We start from the raw sequence: 25,163 nt of genomic DNA, 5'->3' as shown, positions 1-25,163 counted from the left end.
GCAACCAGTTCTCAGGTTTTATGTGGGAGTAGGGTGGAATAATTGGACTTTCCATTTCCCTGGGGTGCCTGATGAGAGCCTGTCCCTTGCAGGAGCGGGATTGCAACTTCAGAAACAAGTCTGTTGATCTACTTGCCTCTGGCATTGTTAATAAATGTGAGTCCTTCCTGGACAGCACTGATGCTGCCTGCATCTGGGGAGAACCTGTTGATCCCTTAGACAGGGAGCCAGCCACAGGGGTGGAAGAGGACTTCACAGGCATAGGCTTTGTTTTTGTTTTTGTGTTTTCCTTTTCTATCCTCCTTGAATATGGGGAAGTTTAAATTCTGAAGTGCATGTGTATGTGCAGTGACCTTTAGTGTTTTACTGAATGGGATTGATTGGGGGCAAATTTAGGAAATTTGGACTTGAGTAATCTTATAATTCTTAGCTTACAAAGAAAAAAACATTTGCTCATAAAGATAAGTATTTCATATTAACATAAAATGTAACTGGATTTTAGTTTCAGACTTATTAGATAATTTGAGTCTTTTAGACTGGTTATCATGGAACTAAACACGTACAAATTGGAATATGTTTAAAAATGAGTGGAATACTTTTAGCACTATGGCACAAAATTGAAAGTTACTGTAGTTATAAGCAAGGAGGGTAGAAGGGACTTCTTCTTACTCCTAAACCTTCACCCATCTGTATTACTGAATTCAGGTTGTGCCACAAAGGTTGTCATGCAGGGACGTGTTCTGAGAAATGTGTTATTAGGAAGTTCAATCATAGTGAGAACATAGTGTGTACTTACACAAACTAAGGCATCTGTGATAACTATAGCTTCTCTAGAAGATTGAATCTAATGGGACCAGTGTGTGTACACAATCCATCAATGACAGAATGTTGTTGCATGGTTCATGGCTGTAATACAGAAAGAGTACTCTTACCAGGCATTACTTTTTCTTTTGAGTCTTAGGAGAAAGAAGCCTCTGAAGATGCCAGTAGACTACCAAGTTGCTAAACCATGCTGTTAAAGTCCAAGGGCTGTGTATGTGTTGCTTGTTAAAAAATTAGTTAATTTGTACATATTAATTGGCTGTTTGGTGAGCAAACATCTACTCACCCCAGATAGGCTCCCACCAGCAGACTAAAGGAAGGATTCTACTAAGCTTTGTTTGGTGAGTCAGTGAGTTTATCAGTCTTATAGGTGTGATGCCCAGAGAGACCCATCACTGAAATGTCTCACCCTAGCGTGGATGGAATACTCCGTCCCCCCCTTTTTAAACTTCAGATCTCTGTATACTGTAGCACCTCCTAGAACTGGGGCAGAATTACATGTGGCTAGGGGTCAGGTGGAGTACAAAGAGTGAATACCTGGAATCTCAGGTGAGAATGTTATTCTTTTCATTCTTTCTTTCTCAGGAACTTCAAAAGGCCCAAATTTGAAAGTGTCATGTAATGACAGCTGCTCTGATTAAAATGGGAATAGCTGTTATGCTTGGAGGACAGCATTATACAGCATTGGTTAACATATTGACTTCTAAATTTTTAAAAATTCTTTTGTTTTTGACAGAAATATAGCCACATTCTTAAAAGATGGCTTCAAAATTACTATTATTTGTTTGTATGTGTGTTTGTATGGAGTGTGTAAATATGTTTTGGGCGCATACACACATACGTATACTGCATGTATATGGCAGTCACAGGACAACATTTGGGAGTTGGTTCTCTCCTACCTTGTTATTGCTGTTTCTGCCATGCTGTGTACTGAAGGCTAGCTGGCCTATGAGCTTCTATCTCTGTTTCCCGTCTAGCCACAGGAGTGCTGGGATTGCAGGTGTAAGACACTGCATTCTTTACATAAATTCCAAGGTGAAGAGTTGGGTGGTCAGGCTTGTATAGCAAGGGTCGTTTTTTTTTTAACCTTCTGAGACATCTTGTTGGCCCCAAAAGTTGGTTTACATCTGGGGTCCTTAGTAAGGAATATCAAACATGGTACTCCAGTTCTATTATAGACTTTTTAAAGAATTTTTATTTGTAATCTTAAAATATTCTGTGGTTAAACTTTACAGCGTTGTGACCTTGAAGCACTGCCCCTAGTGAGGTAGCAGGTAATTGTTACACCTGCCTATGACCTGGGGTGTGGCCACTTGGGACCCTTAAGACTTGGGATGCATGCACTCAGCTCTCTCTTTGCCTGCTCGTGGTATTGGATGCTGGAATCTTGGACCAGGCAAATCAGTGTGGGACATAGCTCAGCTTTCCCAGACCCTGCAATAAATCTCCATGGTAGTGAGTTAACCCCCAAATAAATTCCTTTGCTCATTAAATAGTCTCTGTGGATTAAAAAGCCGGTTATGATAGTGCACGCCAGTGGGATTTGCTGAAGGAGGTGGAGGCAGGAGGATCACAAGTGGGCAGTTACCTAGAGTTTCTCAGCATCATTGGGGCATCCAGTTTGACTACAGGCCTAGAATATCTGCCAGATCATTTTCAGAAGCAGAAATTTTAAAAAATAATTTATTTATTTTTATTTTATGTGCATTGGTGTTTTGCCTGCATGTATGTCTGTCTGAGGGTCCCCTGGACCTGGAGTTACAGACAGTTGTGAGCTGCCATGTGGGTGCTGGGAATTGAACCTGGGTCCTCTGGAAGAGCAGTCAGTGCTCTTAACTGCCGAGCCATCTCTCCAGCCCCCCAGAAGCAGGAATTTTGAAAGACCATCTTACCCTGTCTTGGCAGAGTTCAGTAGTCGCTTTTCCTTGTGTCCTGCTCGTGCAGAAAGGATAGCATTTGTACTGTCAGCAGTCGAGGCAAGGACAGTTCTTTGCTCAGCAGGCCATTATGTACCAGGAAGAAGACAAACTTGCATATGGAGTGTCTTAGAAGCCTAACATTCTCTTGGGATCAGATCGGTGCTGCCGGGAGCAATCATGTCTCACATCAACAGAATTCTAAGTTATCAAAACATTTAAATGCCATATCCTCTAGGTCTGTGAAGTGTTTGAAGATTACCTGTCCATCTGACCTATGTATCTGTAAATCTGGAGAACCTAACTAACATAACTATAGAATTGACAAGCGTGGGTGACTATAAATCTGCAAGTCTTATCTACCTAAATAATGTAAGGACTAAGCTTTCACAAAAACAAGGTAAATAGTCTGTAAACAAATGTACAGTAGCCGGGCGGTGGTGGTGCACGCCTTTAATCCCAGCACTCGGGAGGCAGAGCCAGGCGGATCTCTGTGAGTTCGAGGCCAGCCTGGACTACCAAGTGAGTTCCAGGAAAGGCGCAAAGCTACACAGAGAAACCCTGTCTCGAAAAAACAAAAACAACAACTACAAAAAAATGTACAGTAAAAGGACAATGACCTCAAAATTGTGACAATACACAAAATGTCTTAGAGGCAGAAATTTATAGTATAATATGCAATATGACAACAATCCTAAATATGTATCAGTATAAAAAATATCTTAAACAGAGGTAGAACATACATACAGTATGACAAATATAATTTTACATTTGTATCAATATACAAGACATTTCAAATAGTAGAAATATATGTACAGTACAACAAATATAGTTTATGTTTGTATCAATATACAAGAATCCATAACTGCAAATTACCCAAGGCTGATATTTTACTAAATTAGTTTACTAGTATATACAATAATCTACCTTAATATCCTGTACCTATCCATTCTCCTTTTTCTTTTCTTAAGGAGAATACTGGGTCTAATTTTTATTGTTCCACCCCCAACCCTGTAACCATTATCCATAACCCGGAGAAAATTGAAACCTTTGGAGAGGGGTGTTGTTTTCTTCCTGCTTCCTGATGTTTAGGGGGCAATGGTATCTCTGGGGTCCTGTAAGAAAGCTCGGGGCCGGGCAGTGGTGGCGCACTCCCTTAATCCCAGCACTCGGGAGGCAGAGGCAGGCAGATCTCTGTGAGTTCGAGGCCAGCCTGGTCTACAGAGCGAGTTCCAGGACAGGCTCCAAAGCTACATGGAGAAACCCTGTCTCAGAAAAAAAAAAAAAAAAGAAAAAAAAAAAAGAAAAAAGGTGATCTTTTGCCATGTGGTGGTGGTGGTGCACGTCTTTAGTCCCAGCACTCAGGAGGCAGAGCCAGGCGGATCTCTGTGAGTTCGAGGCCAGCCTGGTCTACAGAGTGAGATCCAGGACAGGCACCAAAACTACACAGAGAAACCCTGTCTGGAAAAACAAAACAAACCAAAAAACCCAAACAAACAAACAAAAATTTTCCCGGGCAGTGGTGGCGCACGCCTTTAATCCCAGCACTCGGGAGGCAGAGCCAGGCGGATCTCTGTGAGTTCGAGGCCAGCCTGGTCTACAGAGCAAGATCCAGGAAAGGCGCAAAGCTGCACAGAGAAACCCTGTCTTGAAAAACCAAAAAAAAAAAAAAAAAAAGAAAGGAAGCTCAGATAGTTAGGCTAGGTGTAGATTCTGTAGCCAGTCTTAGAGTAATGGGTAAGGTTGCTGAGATTCTGGCTAGAATCTCATCTTGGAACTGTCTTGGAGAGTTTTCAGTCCAAGGTTAATCATTGAGTAATGTTCACATGGTTACCATGACATCATTCTGAATTGAGTTGAGTCCTTGTTGTGGGACCCCATCTTCCTTCTGTAGACTTCAGAGATTGCTATTGGAAAGGCTTATTGTGGAAAACTTGAACATTATTAATATCAAAATAGAAAGTTTGGATCCTTCAAAAGTGAGGATGAGCATAGAAAGAAGTAGAATCTTGACTATAATCTTTTTTTTATGGTTTTCTTCTGTCCCACACCAGGCAGCTCTTCTGATTCAAGACAATCTCTTAATTTTTTCTTTTAGCAACATGCTTAGGTTTAGAGAAGGAGAGAGATAATGCAAGAAATCCACGGAGTCTATTTAGTGAGCAAAGGAATTTATTTGGGGGTTAACTCACTACCATGGGAGATTTATTGTAGGGTCCGGGAAAGCTGAGCTATGTCCCACACTGATTTGCCTGGTCCAAGATTTCAGCATCCAATACGTGAGGTGGTGAAGAGACACAAGCTAGAGTCAACAGAGAGGAAAGAGCCTCGGTTGAGGAGGTGACTTTATGAGATCCAGCCATAAGACATTTTCTCAATTAGTCATCAGTAGGGGGTTGGGGGCAGCCCATGGTGGGTGATACCATCCCTGGGCTGTTGGTCCTAGGTTCTATAAGAAGGTGGGTTGAGCAAGTCAAGGAAGCAAGCCAGTATGGCCTCAGCATCAGCTCCTGCCTCCAGGTTCTTGCTCTGCCTGACTTCTTCCAATGATGGACTTGATCTGGAAGTGTAAGCCAAATAAACTCTTTTCTCCTCAACTTGCTTTTTGGTCATGGTGTTTATGGCAACAAACCCTAACTAAGACAGTTGCTCTCTACAAGTTGATGGTAAGGCCTATTGCTGAAGATAACACATATCTCACTGAACACAGAGAAGTTGAGCTGGTGCATATGTAGAGCCTTCACCCTTAATGACTACTTATTTACAGTACTGGAAGATATTCTGCACAATACCACCCTTAATGACTACTTATTTACAGTACTGGAAGATACTCTGCACAATACTACCCTTAATGACTACTTATTTACAGTACTGGAAGATACTCTGCACCATACTTGACGAGAAAGGTAACTAGCCCAGCTCTAAACCCTGCGATCTACAACAGTGACCTGCCTGCATGATATGTTGGTGCAGTAGTGGCACAAACATTGTGGAAGTAATCAGCTACTCTGTTTGGAACTAAAGCCCACTTTTCGAGATAGAACCCATGGCTGACACTGCTCAGGGGGCCAAGAACCTGAGACTGGATAAGTCATGGGCCTAGGGGAAAACCAAATATTTTTCCGCTAAAGAAACATAGCAGTAAAATGACCCCTAGTGCCAGTCTGCTATACCCATCATCAGAGAAGCTTTCCTCTTGCAGTGTATGGGGACTAACACAGAGACCTACAGCTGGACAATGTTCAGAAATCTAGAGATTTTTCAACACCCAGTCCTAAATGGGATGTCTTCATCAAACCTCTCGGTTCAGGATCTGTGTGGAAGAGGAGTCAGAAAGGTGTAAGAGCCAGAGAGAATGATGACTCCAAAGAAATAGGGTCTTTGAGGCACAAGAGGACTATTGCACATAAGAATTCAGAGACTGGCTGCATGCTTAGGGCCTGTACAGGTTCAAAGTCAGATGGATCCCAGTGCTGGAGAGAGAAGTAGACATGGGCTCCCATCACTAATTAAGACACTATCTCTAACTGACATCCAAAGGAAAAAATTAGTTTTCTCCAATGGAGTCTCACTGGGTATATTAACCACACTGAGGTTAGGCCCCAGGCCCAGCATTCGATGGCCCAAACAAAATGAACTCGATATTGGTAGACTTGCTCACATATGGCCTTGCTTGTGCGTTCTGTCTTACTGGTTTTTTGCTTTGTATATCATGGCTTCCAGTTTTGTGTTTTTATGGGTGCTTTTGAGGGGTGGGGTATGCAAGTGCACGTCCGCATTTGTCTTTTTATAATTCTGATTTGTTTGTTTTCCAAAGAGAGAAAGAGCATGGAGGTTGGCGTGTGGGAGACAGGAGAAACCGTGATCAGAATATATTGTATAAAGTTTGTTTTTCAATTAAAAAAAATTCAAAAATAAAATGAAGTGCTTTCCTAAAAAGTGTTTTTTTTTTTTTTGAGGGGGGGGCGTTGCTGGAATGTAGCTTAATGATAGAGTTCTTGCCTAGCATTCCTAAAGCCCCAGGTTTGATAACTAGAACCACATAAATGGAGCCTGGTGGCACACACCTATAATACCAGTCACTTGGGAGGTGGAGGCAGGAGGACCAGAAGTCCAAAGTCATTTTTGGCTACTTACTGAGTGCCAGGCCAGCTTCAGATACATGAGACCCTATCTCAAAAGAAAAACCCTGTGCTTGCTAGCTTTCTGTCACTAAGAAATACCTGACATAACCAACTTAAAAAGAGAACAACTTTATTTTGGCTTGTGGTTTTGGTCTGTGATAACTTGGCTTTGTGATTTGGGGACAAGCTATGACAGCAATACCTAAAGGTAGGAAGCTATGACAGAACAAGCGGTTTACCTCATGGTAGCTAGGAAGCAAAGACTTGAGTCCCACAGTCACTTTTGAGATCCCACCACTATGACCTAACTTCCATTAGACTCCCTCTCTCTCCCTCTCTCCCTCCCTCCCTCTCTCTCTGTAGCACAAATCTTAAAACGTCTTATTAGTAAAAACAAACCCTGTGCCAGTTATTGGGGTGAACGCTGGAAGATCAGAGAGACAGAACCAGCCACAGCTTCCTCACCTTGCCAATTCCTCAGCTGATCCTGTTTCCTCAGACTGGAAGCCTCAGTCCTCATCCAGAATGAATCTCAGCTGAACTGCTATTCAAAAGCCTAAAAACTTAACCGGCTCTAGCTCCTGGTCCTCATGCCTTATCTACCTTTCTCTTCCTGCCATCACTTCCTGGGATTAAAGGCGTGTGTCACCATGCCTGGCTGTTTCCAGTGTGGCTTTGAATTCACAGAGATCCGCATGGATCTCTGCCTCCAGAATGCTAGGATTAAAGGTGTGTGTGCCACCATTTTCTGGCCTCTATGTCTAGTGGCTGTTTTGTTCTCTGACCCCAGATAAGTTTATTAGGGTGCACAATATTTTGGGAAATACAAAATCACCACCTCTCTCTCTCTCTCTCTCTCTCTCTCTCTCTCTCTCTCTCTCTCTCTCCCTCTCCCCCTCTCTCCCTCTCTCCCTCTCTCCCTCTCTCCCTCTCTCCCTCTCCCCCTCTCACTCTCCCCCTCTCCCCCTTTCCCTCTCTCCCTCTCTCCCTCTCCTTCCCCTCCTCCCCCTCCCCCTCTTCTCCCTCTCTCCCCTCTCCCTCCCCTCCTCCCCCTCCCCTCCCCCTTTTCTTCTCCCTCTCCCTCTTCCCCCTCTCTTTCGAGACAGGATTTCTCTGTGTAGCTTTGGAGATGCCCTGGAACTTGCTCTGTAGCCCAGACTGGCCTCAAACTCATAGAGATCTGCCTGCCTCTGCCTCCTGAGTGCTGGGATTAAAGGCATGCACCCACCACCACCCGGCTAGGCTCCATCTCTTAAACATTTCACTAGTTCCCAGAAATGCCAAAGGCTAGCGACCAAATCTTCAACTACATGGGCCTTTGTAGAGGTGGACTTCAGGTCCTGGAGAGATGGCTCAGTAGTTAAGAGCATTTGCTGCTCTTTCAGAGGACCCAAGTTTGCTTCCCAGCATCTACATCAGGTGGCTCACAAGTGTCTGTAACTCCAGCTCTAGGAGATTCAACCCCCTCTTACCTCTGTGGATGCCTGCATTCACATTCACATGCCCACGTCAGACATACACACCTACACATAATTAAAAGTAAGAAAAATATTTTCAAAAGACCCAAACTACAGCTGTATTTAGTAATCCTTGGTACTATATTTCTATTTTTTTCCCCAGGGTGGTACATTGCTAGCCCATAGCTGTTATGGACAGGTAATTCTAGGAGCATTAGTGCTTTTCCCTGTGAGAGTCCTTCTTGTTCTGTTTTCATTCTTCCATGGCCACCTTTCTGACATTTATTTTGTGTTCTAACAAGTTTGTTTTGAACACATGAAGGTAGACAAAAGGATGTGACAAAGTTGGACTTGTAACAAAGAAAGTCTCAACTGTGGTCAAAACCAGTTTTATGGAATTTCTAGAAGTGTTCTGAGCAAAAGAAGTGTGGATCTCAACAGTGTACTAGTTACTTTTCCTCTTGTCACCAAATACCCTGATAAAAACAGCTTTCAGGAGAAAGTGGTTTGTTTTGGTTCACCGTTTATAGGTATGGTCAGTCTTGGGAAGGTCATGGCAGCAGGAGGTTGAAGGTCACATTGCATACTGTCAGGAAGCAGAGCCTGACGAAAGCTGATGCTCAGCTCCCCTCCTTTTATACAGTTCAGAACCCCAGGGAAGGTTGTTACTCAATGGGCAGGTTCTCCCACCTCAGTTAGCCTAATCAAGGTGACCCCTCGGATATGCTCAGAAGCTTGTTTTTCAGTTGGTTAAGGATTCATCAAGTTGACAGTTGAGATTAACCACCACCACCAGCTGCTTAGGGTTACTCGCTGCTTAGGGTTACTCTAGTTCTTTGTACTGTGAAAGACTTTATAAACAACAGGGCAACCAGACAAGTTGTACTATACAATGTTTACACAAGTGGATGAAAAATCCCGATACTTTGGTAGCATAGAGGCATCTTTGGTAGTATTTCAAGAGGACTAAGAACCAACCAAATTGCTTTTGGTTGCTACCTAAGGAATTTACAGGGACCCCTTCTTTAATGACTCTTCTGGTTCTTCTACCAACTGCTCTGGGTACACTAGGACTAGACCTTGTGAGTTTAGTACCTTGATCTAATACAGAAATTCACGTGATAAATGCTAAGTAGCTGTGTTGTGAAACACTGGTCCCAGAGGTTTAAAGAGTGTAAAGTTGAGTAAGTTCTCTGCCCATGAGAAATTTGCAGTACCAGGATAGGCTGTGACACACAAGAGCTTATGATTGAAGTGCTGTAAGAAAGGAACAGCATCTGCTCTGGAAAATGTTGACAGAGGTATGGTACCATCTTTGTAGAGGGTTGTTTTGAGAAACACTTATTGTCAGAGTAAAGCCTAGAGAGTTAATTGGTCTGAGGACACTCAGATATTGAATTGTTAGTGTAGAAATTACTAATAGGCTTAAATATTTGAAGATTTTTATATCTTCAATTATTTGAGACAAGACTGGGCTTCAGACTTGCTATGTAACCAGGGCTGACTTAGGGCTGACTTTAGAATTCCTGCTCTTCCTGTCCCCACTTCCCAAGTGCTAGGATTATAGGTATACACAACTGTACCAGGCAAAACATCTCAGGTTCTAATGGAGAAAGCCTTTTTTTTTTTTTTTTTCCGAGACAGGGTTTCTCTGTGTAGCTTTGGAGCCTGTCCTGGAACTCGCTCTGTAGACCAGGCTGGCCTCGAACTCACAGAGATCTGCCTGCCTCTGCCTCCCAAGTGCTGGGATTAAAGGCATGCACCACCACACCCGGCTATTTATTTATATGTGTGAGCAGGTTAGTGCATGAATACCATGGCCTATGTATGGTGGATATGGAGGTTAGAAAACAGCCCATGGGAGTCAGTTCTTTCTTTCTACAATATGTAGGTCTTGGGATTCAAACTCAGGTTAGTGCCTTTATAGGCCAAGCCATCTAACCAGCCAGGGGGGAAACTTTATGCTTTCTGTGCTGGTGTATTTTTTGTCAACTTGACATAGTTTTGGTCACCTGGAAAGAAGGAAACTCAACTGAGAAAATGTATAAGACTGGCCTGTAGGCAAGTCTGGAGGACATTTACTTTTGATTAATTATTTATGTGAGAAGGTCTAGCTGTCAGTTGTTGGTGCTGTCCCTGAGCAGGTAGTCCTGGATTGCATAAAAAGTTCTAGCTTAGGCACCAGGGAGATGGTTTAGCAGGTAAAGGTGCTTGTCACTAAACATGATGATCTGAGTTCTGTTCCCAGGACCCATGTGGTAGAAGAAAACTGGTTGTCACGGTTTGTCTTGACCTTCCAGTGCACACCCTGGCATGTGCCCCCTTCCCCAATAAATAAATGTAAAATAAAAAAATCAAGTTGAGCAAGGCTTAGAGAACAAGACAGTAAGTACTGGTCTTCCATGACCTTTGCTTCACTTCTCACCTCCAGGTTTCTGGTGTGACTTCCTCAGTGATAGAAGTGTGACTGGAAAGTTATAAGCTGAAATAAACTCTTTCCTTCCCCAAGTTGGTTTTGGTTAGTGTTTTTATCACAGCAACACAGAGGCAAGCTATGACTTTTTTTTTTTAAAGCCCTGACTGGCCTGGAATGTGCTGTGTAGAACAGGCTGGCTTTAAACTCATAGAGACCTGCCTGCCTCTGCTCTCTGTAGTAGTGCTGGGATTCAAGACACGTGTGTTAGAACCAAATTTTGGTCCTCTACAAGAGCAGTAAATGCTTTTAACCACTGATCATCTCTGTAGTTCCTTATTTATTGTGTATGTTTTTGCATGTGTATACATGTACCATGGTACCCATATGGAAGTCAGAGTTGACTTTGTACTTCCACGTGAGTCCCAGGATTGAGCTCAGGTTACTAGGTTTGATAGCACGTATCCTTACCTATTCAGCCATCTCTCTAGCCTCATATAGAAATTTCTCTTGTTTGAATTCCAGGAAGATTCTGGGACCAGCTCTTGGATTTCTAAGGATCAGAATTTGCTCAGCATCCTCACTGTTAACCACTTTGGTTTCGTCTGTCATTCAAGCTTATTTGGCTGTTTCTTGTCTTCTGCTCTTGTCCAGTACCATCTGTTGCTGATACAGAAGGATTCCAGGGACAGGTGAGTTACATCATGTTGCTCCTCTAGTTAGACTCTGCCTCCCTCCTCACTTTGTAGTTTCCCAGTTGGCTGTTGTCACCACAGAGGGTGTCTGCTCTAGCCAGCCTGCTTTGGGGACTCCTTCCTTAGGGCCTTTACACATGTTTTGCCTTCTGCTGGAATGTTCTTCTTATAGAGGTGAATGTAATTAGATCCCTTGCTACCTTGGGATCTTTTCCCAGAAATCATCTTAGATGACTAAAATTTCACCCTTTCCCAATATTTCATATTACTTATTTATCTTGTGTATTATTTTTCCCTTGCTAGACTATATGTTTATTTATTTTTCTTTTCTTTTTTGTATTTTTGAGACAAGGTTTCTATGTGTAGTCCTGGCTGTCTTGGAACTAACTCTGTAGACCAGGCTGGCCTTGAACTCACAGAGTCTTTGCCTCTGCCTCCTGAATGCTTGCATTAAAAGTGTGCCCCAGTACTCCCCAACTCTAGACTATATATATATTTCTATAGGACAAAGTTTGGTCTTTGTTGTTTCCTGGTCTCTACCACCGCTGGCCAAGATGTTTTAATAACCTAAGGTTTTTCTTGATAGTAAGACTGTCTGCTCCTGGCAGCACCAATTTACTAAAAAAAAAAAAAAAAAAAAAAAAAAAAAAAGATGATGGACATCAGAGAACCTCCATATGGAGTTTGTTTTTATTGTGGCAAAGTTAGCCACTGGGGCCAGGCAGCAGTGGCGCACGTCTTTAATCCCAGCATTCGGGAGCCAGAGCCAGGTGGATCTCTGAGTTCGAGGCCAGCCTGGTCTACAGAGTGAGTGAGATCCAGGACAGGCTCCAAAACTACATGGAGAAACCCTGTCTCAAAAAAAGGAAATAAAAAAAAAAAAAAAAGAAAATATGTTCTTAGGAGAAATGGCTCAGTGGTTTAGAGCACTGGTAGTTCTTCCAGAGGACCCAGGTTCAATTCCAAGCCCCAATGTGTCAGCTTACAACTGTCTGTAACTCTAGTTACAGGGGAATCTGTTGCCCCCTTCTAGTCTCTAAGAGCACCAGGCATGAACATGTACACCTACATACATTCAGAGAAAATACTCATACATGTAAAATAAAAAAAAAAATTAAAAAAAAATAAGTTAGCCACTGGGCAAGAAACTGCCCTCGCCTCAACTGCTGACAGTATGCTGTTCAAATTGGACAAACAGGACTCAAAAGAAGGGAACTGCCAAACTTTGCCAAGTTAAGGTAGGACAGTCCTTCAAAAATTTTCTGTTTCACAGAAAAGTCTGTCAGATTTTCTAGGTCTGTAGGTCAACATTGCAGGGGAACTTGGGGTGACTGTCCAGGCAGCCAGCTGTCTCTGTCATTTCTATAGTTTTGGAAGTTGTTTGCTCTATACTTCCTGTTTACTCAGGTAATATTATATCCTTCTCAGGTCTTAGATGGGGTTAAGGACTAGATAGTTATAGTTACAATTTTCCTTGGTCCCAAATTCAGAAAAGAAACTTAAGAGATGTAAAGTTTATAAGGTTGAGACACATAAAAAGCTTAACTTATTTATCTAAGAAGATGTTTTTAGGTCTAAAAAGATATTTTTAGGATGGTAATACAAGTTATGATAGAAAATGGTTCAATACAAAACTTTGTACTCATCAACATAGGATAGATGATGCGGTTTTTTTTTTTTTTTTTTGAATTTGCCAGTACTAATGGACTGGACATTGTGAATGTATTTGTTACTTAATAATTATTTTTATTGTGTATAGTTTTACTGTGCTAGAGTTAAAACCTTCTCATTTTATTTATACAAAAAGGGGGGAAATGTTGTGGGATATTTGTACACTGTGAAGCTGTATTGCTATCCAAAGATTTGTCATTTAGTTGATCTTAGATATAATCAAGTTGAAACCAAAGTTAACCACAGAAAGAAAAAGAGGGATTTTGAATGAAAAGATGATAGAGTGGCAAACAGGAACCAGATCTTGCAGATCCTGATGAGGGGTTTGGATTTCACTACTTAGGTAATTATTTAGAGCCTTTACGATTCTGACAAGATCTGCGTTGTCATTGATTTATTTATTGATTGATTGTCCTAGTTCATTCTGTTGTGGTAAAGTAGCTTGACCAAAAACAATGTGGCGAGGAAAGGATTTATTTGACTTACATTTCCATGTCAGAGTCTGTCATTGAAGGAAGTCTGGGCAGAAACTCAAGGCAGGAATCGAGCTAGAAACCATGGAAGCATGATGCTGACTCACTCGCAGGCTCATGCTTAGTTAGCTTTCTTACACAGCCTGTGACCCCCTGCCTAGGGATGATTTTGCCCACAGTGGGCAGGGCTCTCCTGCCTCAATTAATAAGACAACCCCCTTGTAGACATGCCCACTGGCTAATTTCAACTAGAGAAATCGTCAATCAAGCCTTTCTTTGTAGATGATTCCAGGCTATGTCACATTGACAATTAAAACTAATGAGGATTGCTTGTCATCTTGATGAACAAACTGTTGCTTTAATCGGTAACATTTCAATTCCTTGTTCCATAGAGCTCATGTTAATACTATAATATCAAACTTAGTCCCAACTTTTTAAAGTACCATAGTCTTTAAATTTTCAACACCCTAAAAATCCAAGCTCTTTTTAAAAACCCCAAATTTCTTAATTGTGGGGCCCTGTAAAATAAAAATTAGGTCATATACTTCCCCAAAGGAAAGAATTCTCATGTTATCAGATCAAAGCAAAACCAACATATAGCAGTGTAACTCAAGATGCTGTAGCTTAGTGTCCAGCAGCCTACCTCTCCAGCTCTGCCACCTGAAATGCACACACCTTGCCTTGGAGGCTGAGGCAGACTTCGTTTATTCTTCGTCCTTTTATTGTCCTTGGTGGACATCCCATGGTCCTGGCATCTCCTATATCCTGGGGTTCCCATTGCACCTGAAGCTGCACTTTTACCAGTGGCCTCTTCTGCCCTCTGCTGGGACTCTAACCCTGTCACACAGTGCTACATGGGGACTTCTACACATTGCTAAATTCTGCTGCCTTGCACTCCCCTTTCCCTGCCCCCACACATAAACAGTTTCTGTGTGATGAGGAAATACTTCCCAGGAGATTTTGCCTCAGTAATGTTAATCGCTTATCAATCCCAGCCAGTCTAATTAATGAGTTCCAGAACAGATAGGGCTACACAGTTGAGATCCTGTTTCAAAAGAAAAACAAAGACAGGTGGGTTTTTTCAATCTCAGTTTACTAGCATCCTATTTTCTCAGTGTAGCACAGGTTTTTACTTTACTAGTGCTAATACTTTGTTAATTACAGCTGATTCTTCAGTCTCAGCTGCCTGGCAACCATAGATAGATTGATTGATTGATTCTTTCTTTTTCCTTCCTTCCTTCCTTCCTTCCTTCCTTCCTTCCTTCCTTCCTTCCTTCCTTTCTTTTTAATAAATTATTTATTCTTATTTTATGTGCATTGGTTTTTTGCCTGCAATGTGTGAGAGTTTCAGATCTTGGAATTACAGACAGTTGTGAGCCATCATGTGGGTGCTGGGAATTGAACCCGGGTCCTCTAGAAGAGCAGACAGTGTTCTTAACCTCTGAGCCATCTTCAGCCCTCAACCATAGATCCCCCCCCCCCCCCCCCCCCCCGAGTTTCCCTGTAGCTTTGGAGCCTGTCCTGGAACTTGCTTGTAGACAAGGCTGGCCTTGAACTCACAGAAATCCGCCTGTCTCAGCCTCCTCAGTGTTGGGATCAAAGGCATGCGCCACCACCACCCAGCCCTACCATAGATTCTTAAAGATCCAAACACATCACACAGATGGTCCTAATAGGGTCTTTGTTTCCCTTTGCAATCTCACAAGCCAATCCTCCATTGTTTACATTTCTCTCAGATCTTCCAAGCTCCAATAACAGTAGCTCATGAAGCTCTGAGTTCTTAAATGCTTTCCCAGCCCAAAGTTCTAAAATCTTCCTTAGCTGTCCAACAAAATAGTTGAAGAGCATAAAAAGCCAAATGGTCAGGTCTGCTTAAGCAACACTCACTCCTAATACCAATTTATGTTTTCGTTCATTCTTTTGCTGATAAAACACTCTGACCAAAAGCAGCTTGGGGAGAAAAGGGTTTATTTAGCTCACACATCCACGTCACAATCCATCATTGAGTCAAGGAACTTATGGCAGGGGTCTGGAGGCAGGAACCATGGGGGAACGTTGTTTGCTGGCTCACTCACAGGCTGATGTTTAGCTTGCTTTCTCATACAGCCTGCCTAGGAATAGTATCAACCACAAGTAGACAAGGCCCCCTGAATTAATAAGCAAAACAACCCCACCCACAGATATCCCACAGGCCAATCTGATCTAGGCAGTTCTTTCAGTTGAAGATTTTTCTCTTAGATGACTCTTGGCAGTGTCAAGTTGACAAGGATAATTAAGATGGCTGGTTAGTTTTTATGAAGTCAGGTCTCTATATACTCCAGGCTGTCCTAGAACTCACTGTGTAGCCCAAATTGATCTCAAACTCAAAGCAATCCTCCTTCCTCAGTGGTGGGATTACAGGTGTGAGCCTCATGTCCAGCTGGTTTTGCCTTTTAAAAGATATCTATATGCTATGTGGAAAATGGACTTCCTTCAAGAGTGAGGAGACAATCGAACTTGTCAAGGTGAATTAGTATGATAGCACTGAAAATAGAAGTGATCAATTTTAATATAGTATGATGATGTAGACTTAGTAGGATTTGCTAGTAGATGGAGCGAAGGCAAAGCTTGATTGACTGTATAGTACTGAAACTAGACAGAAAACCTGAGGAGAACTGTGTTGAGAAATAGAATTAGAGTTCAGTTTTGATTGCACACAAAACATTAAATGAAGGTTCCAAATGAGTTAGTTGGACATATGTGTCTGGGATTCAGAGAGTAAGTCCAAATAATCATTGATAATATTTATAGCCATGAGTTTACATGACATTGGCTAAGAAGTGAATGCCAAATGTGAATGGAAAAAAAAGTGAACTTAATACCAAACCCTGTAGAATTCTAATCTTTAGAGTTCGATCTCAGTAGAGGCAACAGAGGAATCTAGGATTAGCTATAGAGGAAGAAAGGAAACCAGGAGAGTAGAGTCATAGCAGAGAAGGTAAGTGCTTTAGGGACTTGAAGTTGACTATATTGCTGTGTAGAACAGAGCAAGAAGAGCTTAGAAGACAGAGGGAAAACATTGAATTTGGTGATAGGCTATTGATAATCTGGACAAAAGCAATACCAGTGAAGTAGAGAAAACTGAATCAAGATTGTAAGAATGGCATATGTAGACAAGGCTGAATTGAACCATGTTACTGTGAAAAGGAAGCAGAGAAAAGAGAAGTAACATTCTCTTTTGGCGGAGGAGCAATGGGAGAGCCACCTTCTTCTCTTCCTCTTCCTCTTCTTCCTCCTCCTTTCCCTTCCTTCCTTCCTTCCTTCCTTCCTTCCTTCCTTCCTTCCTTCCTCCCTCCCTCCCTCCCTCCCTCCCTCCCTCCCTCCCTCCCTCCCTCCTTCCCTACCTCCTTCCTTCCTCTCCCCCTCCCCCTCCCCTTCCCTCTCCCTCTCCCCCTCCCCCTCTGTTTCTTCTTCATTGAAGTGGCAACATTAGAGCATTTTTTGCTGCCCCTTTGAACCAGTGCAATAGAGCTTGACACAGAAGGAATAAGTGGAGGTGCTATTATGCTACAGAGCAAAAAGAACAGGGTATCATTTTGTAGTTAAGTTTTGTCTCAACCTTCCTGACACTGTGACCCTTTAATACAGTTCCTCAATATTGTGGTGACCCCCAACCATAAAATTATTTTCATTGCTACTTTATAACTGTAATTTTGCTACTATTATAAATTGTAATGTAAATATCTGATATATGACTCCTGTGAAAAGGTCATTCAATCCCAAAGGGGGGCATGACTCATAGGTTGAGAAACACTGGTCTAGAGACTGAAAGCAGCTGCAGCAGGTGGTGGAAATATAAAGGAAGCTTATTTTGTTGGCATTCATATGACCGTAGAATTAACTTTAAAAAAAAATAACCTATTTCTTGTATCTCAATTTTCTAAGTATTCGTTGACTTTGTCTAAAAGAAGCAAAGAGCAGCCGGGCAGTGGTGGCGCACACCTTTAATTCCAGCATTTGGGAGGCAGAGCCAGGCAGATATCTGTGAGTTCAAGGCCAGCCTGGTCTAAATATAAGTGAGATCCAGGACACACACCAAAACTACACAGCAAAACACTGTCTCTAAAAACAAAAAGAAAACAAAAATAAATAAAAAATAAAAAAGAAACAAAGAGCAGAAGTTTATTGCTGCTTCCTATACACTGAAGCAGGATTGACTTGTCCATGTCCTGAGACAATCTGTAAAATTTGTGCTGTTGTGATCTCAGGCTGTAATTGTAGACCAGAGGGTGTTGGGGTGTTCTATGGGGCTGCTGAGTTTAGAACCACCCAACTGTACCAACTTTGTACTTAGGTGTGTGAGCTTGAAGTTCTGATAACATAGTTACAAATGACTGTGTCCTCAGTGTTAGTATCTAATTTTAGTATCCTTTTACTATTAAATGGCAAGTACCAGAAAGACAGTGAAAAGCAACTTTTGTTGTTGTTGTTGGTTGTGATGCTGGAAATCAAAACCAGGGCATCACACATGCCAGGCAGTTGCTGTACCACTGAGCTACATTCCTCATCCTAACTGGTGTGTGTGTGTGTGTGTGTGTGTGTGTGTGTGTGTGTGTGTGTGTGTGTAGAGGATTTGTTTGTTTGTTTGTTTGTTTGTTTTTTGGTTGAGACAGGGTCTCACCATGTAATTCTGGCTGTTCTGGAACTCACTCTGTAGACCAGGCTAGCCTTGAACTCACAAAGATACACCTGCCTCTGCCTCTTGCATGCTAGTATTAAAGGCATATTCCATCACACCAACCTTACTGTTTTTGATGAAGTAAATCTCTTGCCATCTAAAAAAGAAAAATAAAAGAGTCAGTTGTAAGCTTTATTTTCCCCTTATTTTAAAAATAGTGGGTTTTTTTTTTTTTTGTTCTTTTAAGGAGAAAAGGCTCATCTACTTTAAAATATACAAAGATTTTTTTTTTAGTATACCTACAGAGTTGTGTGATTATCACCATAGTTTAATCTTAGACTATGTTATTATTCCAGAAAGAAACCTTATATACATTAGCCATTATTCTCTACCCATCTCTTCCTACTTCAGCTCGAGGCAATCTTAATCTACTTTCTGTGTCTAGATTTGGCTATGTTGGATGTATTGTGTAAGTGATATTTTATATGTGAACTCCTGTGGTAGGCTTCTTTAATTTAGCATAAAAATTTTTAATGTTATCCATGAGTTGGTGTATATCAGTATTTCATATCTTTTTATTACTAGATAATATTCTGATGAAGGGATATATCATCACATTTTATTTATCCATTCTCAGTGGATGAACATTTGAGTTGTTACTACTTTTTGGCGGTTATCACTAGTGTTGCTGTGAATATTCCTGTACTGATTTCTGTATGGATGTATGTCTTAATTAGTCTTGGAAATAGAATTGGTAAGTCTATGTTTAACTTTTTTTTTTTGTTTGTTTTTTTGAGACATGGTTTCTCTGTGTAGCTTTGCGCCTTTCCTGGAACTCGCTTTGGAGACCAGGCTGGCCTCAAACTCACAGAGATCCTCCTGCCTCTGCCTCCCGAGTGCTGGGATTAAAGGCATGTGCCACCACCAGCCGGCTGTGTTTAACATTTTTGAGGAATTGTCAAACTATTTACCTGAGGGTCCATACTATTTTTGTAACAGTAGATTTTTGTTTCCCTGTATATCCGTGGCTGTCCTGGAACTCACTCTATAGACCAGGCTGGCCTTGCACTCAGATCCACTTGGATGAGCCACCATGCCTGACTTGGTCCATACCATTTAATATTACTGTGAATACTCTGTGAAGGTTTTTATTTCTTTGCAGCCTCACCAAGTTGTTATTCTTTCATTTAAAATTATTATAGTTATCCTTGTGGGTTTAATTGGAACTATAACACATTAAAATACTGCAAATGCCATTATATGTTCACTGAAGTTGTGAATATTTAAAACTATGACTATAAGAAGTGACTGTGTAGAGGTCTGTTACTTTTTATATGACTTGAAGCTTGTTTTAGCTTTTTAAGTGGCTCTAGCTGAGATGGGGCTGCTTTTATATTCTCATTTTGGATAGTCCTCTGGTTTCAGAATTGATCTAGACTATATTAAAGTTTATATTGATTGTGTTCTCTCCTCTTCACCATGCTAGGGATGAAATCTGGGGCCTTGAACATGCCAGGCAAATGCTGCTGCCCCCGAACCAAACTCCTTCCTAGCTCTGACTCTACCTTTTGTCATCTATTCACCCTATCAACTTATGTTGAGGGCCGTTCCCACCCCTTTTAAAGAATCTTACCTAGTCTGGCCTTGAATTTGCAATCCTCCTGCCTCAGCCTCCAGATTGCTGATATTATAAATGCTGGCCCCATGACTGCCCTGTCCTTAAGAGTCTAGTCCTGGGCTGTTGGGATTGCTCAGTGGGTAAAGGTACTTGATGTCAAAGCTGATGACCTGAACTTGATCCCAGGAACTCATATGGCAGGAGAGAACCAACTCCCACAAGTTGTCCTCTGACTTCCACACATGTGCTATAGTGCACAAATATGCATGTGTACACACACACACACACACACACACACACACACTCATGAATAAATAAATCTTTACAAAAAAACAAAAAACTATCTAAAAGAGTCCAGTGCTGAGAGAACCCAGAGCATATGCTGGTGACACTTGATTTTATGATATGGGTGTAAAGAATGTAGCATAGCTGAACAGGCTTGAAAAACACTAGATATACTATTGTTCTCTAGAGCTTTTTTACAAAGGAGGAGGACCTGTTACCAGGAACAGCACTCAGGTATATTTATTATGTTTGTTCACTGATTCATTGGATTGTAGTTCTAAAAACTTTCTATAGGTAGTTATCTATCTTCTTTTCTATATTGAGACTTTAGAACATACATAAAGTGTTTGAGAAGAAATGAGAGAAGATGAAGAAATCCATTTTGGGAGGGGAAGACTTTCCCATAAAGTGTTTTTCTTTTTTTTTTTTTTTTGGATAGCCAGTAGATTAGTATGATGGAGAAGGAACTTAGGTTTTGAATTTGTGTTATGTGTAAATTAAATAATACAATTTCTTTGGATCTCCATTCCAATTTCTTTGGATCTCTGTTCCTTGGCTTCTAAAATTGGGAGTGTTTCAAATGTTGATGGGATGGGTGAAATAATCATATTGCATTGTGCTTGGTATAGTGATCACTCAGATGTCAACTCTGTTTCTCCCTCACCTCAGAGCAGTTTATTTAAAGAAGAAGATCCTTATAAATAAATAGCGCTCCTTCTTGAAATAATTAAACTGGTTGTTATCTCAAAGTAACAAGACAATTGAGACCATTTTGGCAAGAGTAAATATAGTAATGTACTTAGTTATACACACTGAGCATCTCTAGTTTGAATTGTTCATTAGGGATGCTCACTGGCAAAGTCTATAAATATTCTAGAATCTGAAATTTAAAACTTCTTATGACAGGCATCAGATACTCTTAATAAGATACATATTTCTTAGAATGTGTAAAAAATTGATGTGATTTAAAACCACTATTTATTATTAGAATTTATAGTTTTTTTAAAAAAATCAAGTCTAGACTCTGTTTTTCTTTTTCTCTTTCTTTCTTTTTTTTTCTTTTTTTTTGAAACAAGGTCTTACTATGTAACCCTGGCTGTCCTGGAACTCACTTTGTAGACCAAGCTGTCCTCAAACTCACAGATACCTGTCTGCCTCTGCCTCTCAAAGTTCTGGAATTAAAGGTGTAAGCCAATACCCCTGGCTAGACTGTATTATTTCAAAATACAGCATTAGTAAAATAAATAAATAAATAAATAAATAAATAAATAACCCCTCCCCTGCTTTGGGGACAGAGTCTTGTAGTCCAGATGGCACCAACTCACTGTAACCCTGAATTTCTACTTTCTATCTCCATCTCCCTAGTGCTAGGATTATAGCCACCACACCCTGTTTATAGTGCTAGGGGTTCAAACCAGGGCTTTGCGTGTGCTAGGCAAACAGACAACTAAGTAAGGTACATACTCAGCTCTGTCAAGTACAAATTGTTTACAGGAAGAGATTTTTACTTGTACTCTAAAATCAGTTACTTCCCCCAGCCCGCGGCACATACCCCCACCCCTGTTCTCCCCCCACTGCCCCCCCCCCCCCAAGACAGGGTTTCTTTTTTTTTTGAGCTGAGGATCAAACCCAGGGCCTTGCGCTTGCTAGGCAAGTGCTCTACCACTGAGCTAAATCCCCAACCCTAGTGAACTGGAGAGAGATGGGTGAAGGGTTTCTTTGTGTAGCCCTTGCTGTCTTGTTTTGTACACCAGGCTGGCCCGGAACTCAGAGATCCACCTGCCTCTGCCTCCTGAGTGCTGAGATTAAAGGAGTGCGCCACTACTGTCCAACCAGTTACTTTTTTTTCATCAGTAGTTTGTGAGGATGCTGATACATGACAGATCATACATTTAAGGTTTTATATTTCATCTTTGTACTGAAAATTACAAATATGTCTTAGTTGAGAAAACTGTTGTTTTTATCTAAGGTAAGCTGCTGGCAAGTCATTATAGATGGAATTTGTTTGTATCTTGAGTAATGCTTCTGTAAATACGGTGACTGCCTAGTTACATTTTGAGTAAATTCAAGACTCCTAATCATTAGGAGCCTGTTGTCCAGAATTATTGTTAATCTGGTGGCATAATTCTTGTGTTGTAGTTAATATGAAATTTTTCTTTTTTGATAAAGTAAATTCAGCAGAAAGCTTTTCTCTGGTCAGGTTTGGACAACCCTGCTGCTCATAACATTGATTCTACCCAAGATGCTATTTTAGCTTTGTTAGGTTTATCTGTTTTTTTTGTTTGTTTGTTTAATGCTCTGTATAGAAGAGGTTCCTTCCTCCCCCCATTTAGAGGGTAGAATAATGACCAGTTTAGCACTGTGTACAAATGATTGTAATGTAAATATAAATGTAAAACGTAACAAGTTTTATGAGTTGTTCTGTGGCTACCGTGGAAGAGATGGAAAAATGCATTTTTGCCACTGTTACAATAAAGGACCATGGCACAGCAATTCCTAGAGTAGACTTCTAGATGATTGGTCTTTCAGATGCTTTACTTACAAAACCGTGGCTTAGGATTTGGGAATCATGACAAAATATTTTTTTTTTTGTAATTTTTTATAACAAAGTTTCCTTTGATTTTTTTTTAGTAATTTTTTTTCAGAATTTAACCATTTCGATATGTTTTCAGTTGATAATTAAGGAGTTATGACCTTTCAAAGTTCTCATTGCTTTTTTCATGTTTCTTGTGTTTCTCTGTCCAGTTTACATACTTTGTTTTCCAGTTTTATTTGGTGATCTTCTTGGCAATAACCCAGCCCCTGCTTCTGTTCTTATTGCATGTATACTTTTGCAGTGCTTTTGCTTAATAATAGGGTTTTTGGGGCTGGAGAGATGGCTCAGAGGTTAAGAGCACCGGCTGCTCTTCCAGAGGTCCTGAGTTCAATTCCCAGCACCCACATGGTGGCTCACAACCATCTATAATGAGATTTGGTGCCCTCTTCTGTATACATAATAAATAAATCTTTAAAAAAAAAAGGTTTTTGTGTGTTGGGCATGCACTCCACCATTGACCTGTATCCGTACCCTGATATCAGGGGTTCTTAAACTTTTTGGCATTCATACACATAGCTCATGAAGCGTTCTGAGTAATGGATGTAAACATATAAAATGCATAACATTTAAAAAGAAATCAGTTACATATTATATGTAGTGGTTTAATATGAATGTCTGCTCTGTGGTGGTAAATTACAATTACTGCTAATGTTACTATGATCTGTTGCCTACACTGGAAGAAAATCTTTATAATTTCTACAGGCTAGTAAGAAAAATAAAAAACCTTTTCTTGCTGGGTGGCGGTGGCGCATGCCTTTAATCCCAGCACTCGGGAGGCAGAGCCAGGCAGATCTCTGTGAGTTCGAGGCCAGCCTGATCTACAGAGCGAGTTACAGGACATGCACCAGAACTACATAGAGAAACCCTGTCTCAAAAAAACAAAACAAAACAAAACAAACAAACAACAACAACAACTAGAAAACCTTTTCTTAATCCATACTCAACTCTTGAGTTCTTTTTGTGGGCCTTAGAATTCCAAGTTAAAAACCTTTGTATAAGCAGTAGGAATAAGATAAATTGCTTAAGGTATAAATGCATTTTAGTAAATTGGCCTTATTTTTCACTGGTGATTTTTAGTCAACGGTGTGAGATAAGGGGATGGGTGAGTTTATTGTACATTGTAGGAGATAATGGTGGAGACAGACCTAGAGGTTCAATTCCTGTCTTGCAGTGATAATATTCTGAGAACTCTTCGAGTATGGCAGTCATTTGGGTGCATAGAATATAAAAAAACACACATGTACTGTGTTATTCTCAGGCATGGTTGGAAATATCTGAAATAGCATATGGGAGATGCTTGAGTTTTAGAGTCAGACTTGAATTCTGAGGAGGTTTCTTGGTTTTGCTGGAGCCTTGACTTTCTAATTGTAAACTTGATACACAGTGCTTGCTTTAGATTTGTGAAAATGAAATGAGAACATGTCTAAGTGTTTAGAACCTAACCAACCCAGTGCTGTTTCTCTGTGACTGAAAGGCTTTGCTGTTGCCCTATGTGGTCCAGTGTCTCTAAATTAGAGGTTCAGTTTCTTTTTTGTGAAGCAAAGGATGTTGGAGTGAAGGATTCTTTTTTGTTTGTTTTGTTTTTAAAGATAGGGTCTCACTGTGTAGATCTGGCTGCTCTTGGACTTGTTACATAGACCAGGCTGACCTCATACGCAGAGAGAGAGAGATCCACCTGCATCTGCCTCCTGGGTGCTGGGGTTAAAGGCCTAGAAAAGGTTTCTTCTCTCTCTCTCTCTCTCTCTCTCTCTCTCTCTCTCTCTCTCTCTCTCTCTCTCTCTCTCTCTCTCTCTTTCTCTTTTTCTCTCTCTCTCTCTTTTGAGACAGAGTTTCTCTGTGTAGCCCTAGCTGTCCTGGAACTCACTCTGTAGACAAGGTTGACTTCAAACTCACAGAGATCTACCTGCTTCCGCCTTCTGAGTGCTGGAATTAAAGGCGTGTGTCACCACTATCCAGTGAAAGGTTTCTTAATAGCTTCCTAATATGGGAAGTTATTTGATGTTAGGAAGTCTTGTTAGGGTTACCTAGTAGTGATATTAAATTGTTTAGAAGTGACTGAGAACTATTCCCAAACAGGCCATTTCATTATACTTTAACAGATATTCTGTATAAAAGATGTTTTTATGACCTTACGGGTAAACCAGTTAGTTTTTTCCCATTATTACAGAATACTTGATTAAAAAACAAAACCAAAAACTTAAATGAGGAAGGATTTGTTCTGGCTCATAGCTTCAGAGGTTCAGTCCATGGTAGCTTGGTTGCATGTACTTGGGCAGAATATCATAGCAGTGGGGGCATGTGGGAGAGGCAAGTGAAGAGTCTTTGCCACATGTGCCCACCACATGACAGGAAAGGGTTCCTGAAGGGCCTGACTCCAGTGACGTCTTTTCTTGTAGAGGCTCAAGAACTTAACGAACTTCCTAAAAATAGTGCCAC

At 41.0% G+C, this 25,163-nt stretch overlaps 1 protein-coding gene across 3 annotated transcripts in view; it reads left to right on the top strand.

Moving 5' to 3' along the window:
- Window positions 1-25,163, top strand: part of Sfmbt1 (Scm like with four mbt domains 1) — a 115,696-nt gene that overhangs the window by 22,657 nt on the left and 67,876 nt on the right. For all 3 annotated transcript variants that reach the window (XM_059273944.1, XM_059273945.1, XM_059273943.1), the window contains exon 2: window positions 11,258-11,424. The gene's annotated coding sequence lies outside the window, so the exon portion shown is untranslated. The remainder of the gene's footprint in view (window positions 1-11,257; window positions 11,425-25,163) is intronic.

This window comes from Peromyscus eremicus, chromosome 9, assembly GCF_949786415.1.
Source record: "Peromyscus eremicus chromosome 9, PerEre_H2_v1, whole genome shotgun sequence".
Classification (NCBI taxonomy): domain Eukaryota; kingdom Metazoa; phylum Chordata; class Mammalia; order Rodentia; family Cricetidae; genus Peromyscus; species Peromyscus eremicus.
This window is presented reverse-complemented; position numbering and strand designations above follow the sequence as displayed.